Source organism: Colias philodice, chromosome 23 (genome assembly GCF_061535455.1).
Source record: "Colias philodice isolate Cphi_HAF_F1 chromosome 23, ilColPhil1 Martin Lab GWU primary, whole genome shotgun sequence".
Taxonomy (NCBI): domain Eukaryota; kingdom Metazoa; phylum Arthropoda; class Insecta; order Lepidoptera; family Pieridae; genus Colias; species Colias philodice.
The window spans coordinates 8,114,297-8,123,508 of NC_143108.1; positions in this window are offsets into that span (position 1 = coordinate 8,114,297).

A 9,212-nucleotide genomic window follows, 5' to 3' on the forward strand; every position below is an offset into this window, starting at 1 on the left:
ACAATATGAAAATAAAAGAAGGTTCTTATATTTATCCGCTATTTACAAAATATTGTTTTTCACGTATTTATGTACATGTAGGTAGATTGTAGGTATTACAAATTGAAACAATAAGCGTGGCGCCATCTTTCCGTAAAACGGTTTCAGTCAACAAATTACAAATCACAATTCGAAGCCAGAACAACTAAATAACAATTTATAAATTACCAACAGATGGCGTTTATTTATGATTGGTAAAAAATTACGCCTTTCAAAAGAATATTGAACACATTTTGAAATGTTTGCTCATAAAAATATAGGAGTTAAAATTGTTTTTCCTAATTCCTATTTCCTATAAGAGACTATAGTAGTCAAGGTCTTCTGAGAAACTAAATATTCAGTAAAATTCAGTAGAAAAAAATAATGTTTAACGATTTTTTTATTTTTTTTTATTCTTGTAATTAAATTTATTTACTAAAATAACAGTAACGTAATTATACATATAAGTTTTCTTGTGCATACCTGTAATTGGTGTATACATCATATTAATATTCGTTATGTTTAGATCTAATTGTTATAATTTTTATGTGTACTCTGTTGGTATGTCTAAATAAATAAATAAATATTTCAGATTTTATCAAAGTATCTTCATTGGCTGCTAGCAAATATCAAAATTATGCTTTGTAATGCTTACAGATTATGACCTATTATTATTTGCAGATTAACTCTTATTTATTTATTCGACTACCAAAATCCAATTAACACATTCCATACAAACAACAGAATCTGCTATACCCTCGACGTACACAATATGAACCCTGAGTGTCCCTCTTTCTGATATTGCCGACTCAGCGCTGACTAGCCAATTGATTGCTATTACTTTTGCCTAATGAAAAATGCTATATGTATTTACAGTGCAATATGGAGTATTTTAAGTCTATGGTTGTTCTTTTAACATCACTATGGGTTTAGAATAGATAAACGTTTAAGAGTAAGTAGTCGGTTTAGTCCGGGTAAAGATGATAATATATGTAGTACAATAATATAGCGCTTTTATAATGACAAAATACCAGATTTGTATGCAATTTTGCGCGAAGTGACAGTTATAGTACCCACCTCAACGCTTCGCTTATGAGGCGTGCAAAATTACGTAAGTATGTAAAACAAATACTTATTCAACAATTTTGTCGCACTGTGTCCACGTCCAGTATATTTCGAATACGTATCTGATGGATGGTTTTTGATAAACATGTTCTTGAACCTTATTCATTGACAGATTAATTCCTTCTGATAATATACTAAACGCGAAAGTACCTATGTAAGAATATATTATGGATAATGGATTGTTACAATTTATATGAAAATCACTGAATCTAGTATAGAAACTAGCGTTTGTCTGTGACTTCGAAAAATATGAATAATCAAATTTTATAATAAACTAGCGGACCGCCCCGGCTTCGCCCGTGGTACCTACATGTTTAAACTATCCTATCTCTCAAGTTGGATCGAATGCACATGGTGTGCGAATTTTATTATAATCGGTTTAGGAGTCCATTCAGGACAAACATTGTGACACGAGATTTATATATTATATGTATTAAGATTATTCGAAAAATTTACTTCTATTATTTTAGGCCTCAAAAATGACTCCTTTTGTCGGTGATTCAATATCTTTTTAATTTCTAAATGTACGATGTTCGCATAAAATCAAATACGAGAAAGAATCGAAACAAGTACATTGCTTTAAACGATACTGTATTGAAATCAGGTCAAGGAATCGAGTAATAAGATGTGTGGTCCGATCGACCAATACATTAAAATAAGAAATTGAAGTATAGAAATATAAATTTTTAAGAAAATAACGTTGGTTGGTACAATTTCCGTGTGGGTTTTGTAATATTAGTATACTGTTCCCCGCGGTATCACCCGCATTTCTCTGCTCCTGTTGGTCTTAGCGTAATCTTCTTATATATAAAAATGAATCGCAAAATGTGTTGGTAGGCGCATAACTCGAGAACGGCTGAACCGATTTCGATAATTCTTTTTTTATTATATTCCTTGAAGTACGAGGATGGTTCTTATGTAGAGAAAACGTAAACATGTACCACGGGCGAAGCCGGGGCGGACCGCTAGTCTTCTCTTATATATAAAAATGAATCGCAAAATGTGTTGGTAAGCGCATAACTCGAGAACGGCTGAACCGATTTCGATAATTCTTTTTTTATTATATTCCTTGAAGTACGAGGATGGTTCTTATGTAGAGAAAACGTAAACATGTACCACGGGCGAAGCCGGGGCGGACCGCTAGTGATATTATATAGCCTTTTAGCCTAGCCGATACCGAAAGAATTTTTAGATTATTAGCGCGTTCAAACAAATAAACAAATTCTTCAGCTTTATAATATTAGTATAGATTACCAATTTATTATTATGATAGTTCACAGATTACTAAATATTTCCTAAATCCTACTTAAATACTGTCTTATATGTATAATTTATATTCAAGGGTTCAGGGTTTATATAAATAAATAATAATAATAAATAAATTCTTTATTTATAATATGTATTGTTAAATAATATGGTCCAAAAAACGTTATTTCGTATATTGTAATGGAACATATTTTTATGAATCTATAGTTTGATTCGAAATATTATGTTTGTAACTAGCAAATAAATTCTTCGAAATCGAACCTATTTGTGCTATTTATTGGAACTAGAATGAAATTCCCTCCTTTGTTTTATTCTAAACTAGCGGTCCGCCCCGGCTTCGCCCGTGGTACGTATGTTTACGTTTTCTCTACATAAGAACCATCCTCGTACTTCAAGGAATATAATAAAAAAAGAATTATCGAAATCGGTTCAGCCGTTCTCGAGTTATGCGCTTACCAACACATTTTGCGATTCATTTTTATATATAAAAGATAGCGTTTGATTCGATATATTATGTTTGTAACTAGGAAATAAATTCTTCGAAATCGAACCTATTTATGCTATTTATTGGAACTAGAATGAAATTCCCTCCTTTGTTTTATTCTAAATTTAGATCATGTTCCGATACATTGAACTCATGACCTATTAAAAGCATATATGTACTTTAACGTAGAAAAGCAATAGAATCCTGAAGTTATAGGAATATCATGATCACAATTAATTGTTGAAATATTGGAATTTAATTTCGGATTGAAATCCTCAGTATTGCAATAGAAGTTGTGTCGGCATATAAAATGTGAAAATAGGACGACATATAGCGCGCCCATTGGAACTTACGGTCTAAATATGACCTAGGATTGTACTAGATATGCACTAGGAAATGTTTCCTATTTTAACATATAATATCTATAGTAATATTATAAAGAGGAAAGGTTTGTTTGTATGTATGTATGTATGGTTTTCACGCATAAACTACTGGAGCGATTTTGATGAAATTTGGCACAGATAACCTTTAGACCCTGAGAAAGAACATAGGCTACCTTTTATTGCGAAATATGTACCACGGGCGAAGCCGGGGCGGACTGCTAGTCTTTAATAAGAAGATTGTTACTCTGTATGTCTGACAGTAATGAACGTAACGTAAAATATATTGCTAATTGCTATCAATATTTTGTTTTCAAATATGTGTAATATAGTTATTTATGTAATATAAATAACTATATTACACATATTTAAAGCATCACATAAAATAACAATTAAGAAAACAAAATATTGATACATATATATTGATACATAATACATAATTATTGTTTAAAATTACTGTGTAATAAGGAAATTTTGGAAAATAATTATTTCACTGATGATCGATAAAGCCAAGCGGTTCTGCGAACTATGTTCATTTCCTAGTAAATATTGAAGTCTGGATTAAGGTTTTAACACAAAAGAATGGAACACATAATTACGATTAAATTCTTGCTTATATAGGAAGTATGCTATCCATGTTGCCCGTGACCCGAACGGGCAATGGGACACTTATTCATACATAAAAATCTATATATTTAATAGACATGCGCACTTTACACATTTCTTCATTAAAACCAAATGACAATTTCACTAAATACGAATATACAATGACTATCTGTACTACATTATCTGTATTCGTAGCGCCCTCGTAGCGCCCCCGTAGCGCCGTAGCGGGCGGGGTCTACGCGTAACGCGGGGACTCCGTAGTGTTGCTAGAACCATGTTTTTAATTTACCATTGCAATTTTAATAAAATATAATAATTTCACAGTTGGTGTTTTATTTACTAATCAAATTAAATATAATGCATAGAGAAAGCTTTTCGTGCAAAAAGAATAGCTTTTTCAATTTCTCTAGTACTCTCAAATTATCGAAATATTGATAATTTTATTTTTTCATATACCGTATTTTATATTAAAAGCTCATAAGTATAACGATTGTATTCACGCCATAACATGTGTGAGTTTCTTCATCATTGTTATCTATCTACGTTACTCTAATATCTATTATAACAGGCTGATAAAATTACACATTTATTTATTTATTTATTTATTTACACTTTATTGTGCTAGCATACAAATAAATCTTTAAAATTAAAACTTATAACTAGTCCAGCACAGAAGGCGGCCTTATCACTTAAGAGTGATCTCTTCATTAATATCCACTCCATCAAAACATTTTGTAAAATTAAATTACTAATGGTATCAACCCTTAAACTGCATTATATTCCTCGTATTTGTTCTAACAAAACGGTCAAATCCATAAGAATTTTCCATCAATAGTTGCAATATTCCGACCTCTTGCAACCCACAGTAACTACGGCAGTGCACTCATTGCCGCCGGGCGGCCAACACGCGTCGCGAAGTATCGCACAAGAAATAACAAAGTAATTCATTAAATATTCACTTTTATAACGTCCAATTGGGTCAAATTTATACCCCTCATACCCGACCACAGATACCAAATAATATTTCGATTAATCGTTAATCGATACGCTTCTACGAATCGATTTTGTCGGCAATAGAGATTGATTTTTCCGTGCCACAATTTAGTGAGCGATGCGGTATTTTTTGAGGATTTAGGTTTTTGATTAGGATATTGAAACTATCCATAATTATTCAGTATTTTTCCATTTTTATTTTTTGATTGTGACCTGGAAATTTTATAAAGCTTTGCCATCGATAATTATTTTTCATCCGGATATTATATACTTACATTAGTGTTTGCGATGTAATAATATGGCGAAATTCAGTGTCTACGTTACAATTGTTTTAGTACTATCCAGTCTGGTTAAAAAAATCATGAATTTTATTTGAAATCAAATCAAATGTACAAATATTAAAAATAAATTTTCATGTAAGTGATATTTTGACAGGAATATTAAATTAAATTTGAAACGTGTCAAAACATTTTATCTATCCAACATGGCGGCCGCCAAAGCTACCTAAATTCACTTTATTTAATTAATATTTCAGCTTAGGATTCGACGATTTTGCTATAACTATACCTGTTAAATTTATTGTATTTTCTTATAGATATTAATAGATATTTAAGGGATTTTTGAATTTTAAAAAGTGCGAACGTATTTATATTTTCAAAATTTAATTCAGTTTTAGATAACGTTTAAAACGATTTTTCGGCAGTTTACTATTACGCAATATTACCTTCTCCAATTGGTGCTTTATAAAGCTTAAATTTATAGCACTTAAATATTAAAATTTAAAACCAAATCTTATACGTTAACCATAAAAATTGAACTAGTTAGGTACTTATAACTATACATTTTATTAATTCTAAATAAATCGTACCGTAAAGACAAAGAGGTTCTGATATCATTAATTCATTCATTCAGGACACATTTTATAAAATAATTATATGTTCGGTAGAAAATGTTGGCTATTTCTGTCATTACCTATGTATTACCGACCTATTATAATTCTATTCATTGTTAGTAGAGACAATAATAAACCTTTCAAAACATTAAAAAAATTCTCTATGTAAATATAGAATAATCGTTATAAAAATAATATTAATCAGAAATTGAAAAAAATCTAATTTCTTACCTTACATTACGCACGGATTATATTTTTCGAGCACTCTTAATGAAAATGATCCTAAAGAATTATTTCTTGAGAAGTAGCTGTCACCCTAAATATAAAAATAAAAAGTTATAGAACAAAATACATTAATTATATCCGTTTAACAGCCTGTGACCATTTTGCGTGAAAATATTAAATTTAATTCGAAATTTAAATAATGTTCGTCTCCTTTTCTTTTTTTATTATTTTTTTTAATTCGACAATTATTTATGGCCTGTCCTCTTTAGATTATTCTTTGTTGCAGACTTAGGTTGCAGATAATTAATCCAACGTTTCGATGAGAAAAGTATTATTTCGTCAAAGGATGTTAGGTATTATATTTTTCTTAAGTTCAAGAGAATTGATTTTGAGTTGGATTCTGCGTTGATCTCTCTGATTTCTTAAGTAATGACCTCGACTTCAAACTTATTCAGTACACGCAAGAGTACACGATACATATCTGTGATTCATATAAATAAGCTTTATTTTTAAGTACTTACTTACATTTATTTGGTTAGTTATACCACACACGACTTATTATTGACACACTCGACTTCGCCCGTTAAATTTTGAAAAACTAATTATTTTTTAGTTAACTACTCTTTATTTTGTTGAAAATCTTGAAAAACAAGATTTATCAAGACATATCGGAAAATATCTGCAAATTGTAATAATCAAGTAGTTTTTATCTAATAAAATCGTACGTACATTTATAAATTTGTACAAAATGATCGAATCCAGTTTCTTTTAGTATCCGGTTTCATATGACGTCATCGGGAAATCCTACAATATAATATTCTCACTACTTACTATGACCGATTAATTTTACGCTTCCATTTAGTACCTACATCTACCTACAAAGGACGGGAAAAATATCTTGCATTAAATATATTATGTAATTTCTCAGAGGAATAAACCTTTATTCCTCTGAGTGTAATTTAAATTCAATATTCAATTAACAGATAACACAAATTAAAAAAAAAAAACATGGCTGTAAAAAATTAAAAAGAAACCATTTAAAAAGAAAACAAATTCAAAAATAGAATTCAGTAAATGCAAATCTTTTCGCGCGATGTATCAAAGGGAAGCCAATAGCTCTATTCTTAGTGACCTTTAATTTCAATGGAATACCAAAATTCCGATGAAGTTCGCAAACTTTAATTGAATTTGTTGTTATCTTGGTAAAGTTCATACCGGTTGCATAATGTGAACTATTTAGCTTTGAAGCTAGGAGCTAGAGATCTTCCTACGTAAGTAATAATAATTACATTGTACACTTTGATACTTTATTGAGCGTAATTTAATTATATCTATTTCTGGAGTTTAAGTTTTGTTAAAAGATAATTATGAGGGGGCGTTAAAAATACGTCATTGCTTGTCGGTTGATACCTTTTCAAATATTAAAATTATAGTATAATACATACTCTAATAAAGGATTTGATTTCATTAGCGACTTATAAAAGAAAAATAACCAATAGGGAATTAATAGCTGTAAAGACTAATTATTCATGATGCTTTTTTATTCTGCCCACATAGATTAAAGATTTGTTGCTTTTTAACCGATCGAGAATTTTCTTTTGATAAGGATAACTTATGGAATTATGTAAATTTTGATTTAGTCAATATTTAGGACTAGGGAAAAAAAAAATTTACGAATCTAATTCAACAATAGGTCCTACTTAAGAAATTTAGAAGGTGGTACGAGCATAACAGCTTTGAAAAGTCACTTGTACCTTCAGTAAAAGATCGAAGCTGCTTTTATTCGACACAAGGCTAGATTTTGAAATAACATTGACCATTAAATAAATACCAAAGGAATTAATAAATGACATATTTTTTGTTCGTTAGAAAACTTTAAAGTTTTAAACACGTAACTTATAAAATATTTTGTAATACAGGGTGTCCCAAGAAGTATGGATATACTGAAGCCAGGAGGTAGAGGACCTAGAGGGCTATCCGAATCACCCCCATGTCTGTCATGCGATTTTTCGTATTTTCGGAGTTATGACGATTTTTTTTAAATTTTCACCTACTGCCGAGTACGATGAGACTTTAATTTACTGTGAGTTGACTTATTGCGATAGATGCTTGACTTTTTATATGTGCTAAGCTGAAAGATAGGCCAATTCAGTATGGTTACTATCGTTAGATCTTTGAATGGAATAAAAAAAAGAATTCAATACCAAGAAAGATAATTGAAAGCATACGTGAAAACAATTAACATTTCATACATGTAGTTAGTATTAGAACTCTATAATATTCTCTAACTAGGTACTAATATTATTTGTGACGCATATAAACCAAAGTTTCAAGGATCTGGTTCATACGAGAAGTTGACAATAATTCGTTTGCTTTGGCCCAATTATTATGGAACTAGATCATGAATTTAATATTTCTTGATACGATACCTAGTAAAACGGTTGTTCAGTTTTTGTTTTACACTACAAAATATGTATTAGCAAATAATGCTGCTCTGATAAGATCAAAGATTGCAAAAGGTCTTTTTATCTTTTAAAGTCCTTAGTCAAAGAGATCCTTTTCATTACTTTTTTCGACTTTAGTGAGAATTTTTAAGCTTTAATGAAATAATTACAAAATATTTATCACACAATACGCATTTACTATCATACATACTATCATCACACAATACTCCAAAATACAGGCAATAGCCAAGTTTGGATCTCACTGTACTTTGTTAACTAATCCTATTGTTTTAATCTCATTAATATCAATGTAATGTTTAAATGTTTTTTGCTAATAAAGATTTTTAATTTTTAATTTTTTTTTAATTTCCATAAATAGGGCAATTCAATATAACATCTGATAATTTTCAAATCGAACTTTTCTCGTTTTATTTGCACTTTCGCGAATTACATACTACGTTGTAACTTGTAATACAGATATTAGTCTTCTATGCTCTTAAAATGCTTCTTAATTGTGTTTTTTTTATACATAACACTTTTCCAATTAAAAATGATAATCTACATCGAAACTACCTAATTGTGGCATGGATAGATACTATTATTAAGGAGAAGGCTATATATTCAAAGTTTTGGTTGATGTATGTATTAGGTAACATATCGCATTGTGGTTAGCCGTTCTAAGCCAGCAGTAGACAAACAACTGATGACCTACTATGATCCGTCTTCCAAGGTTAAACATGTTTAAATAACGCTTTTAATTAAATATATACTATTCTCAG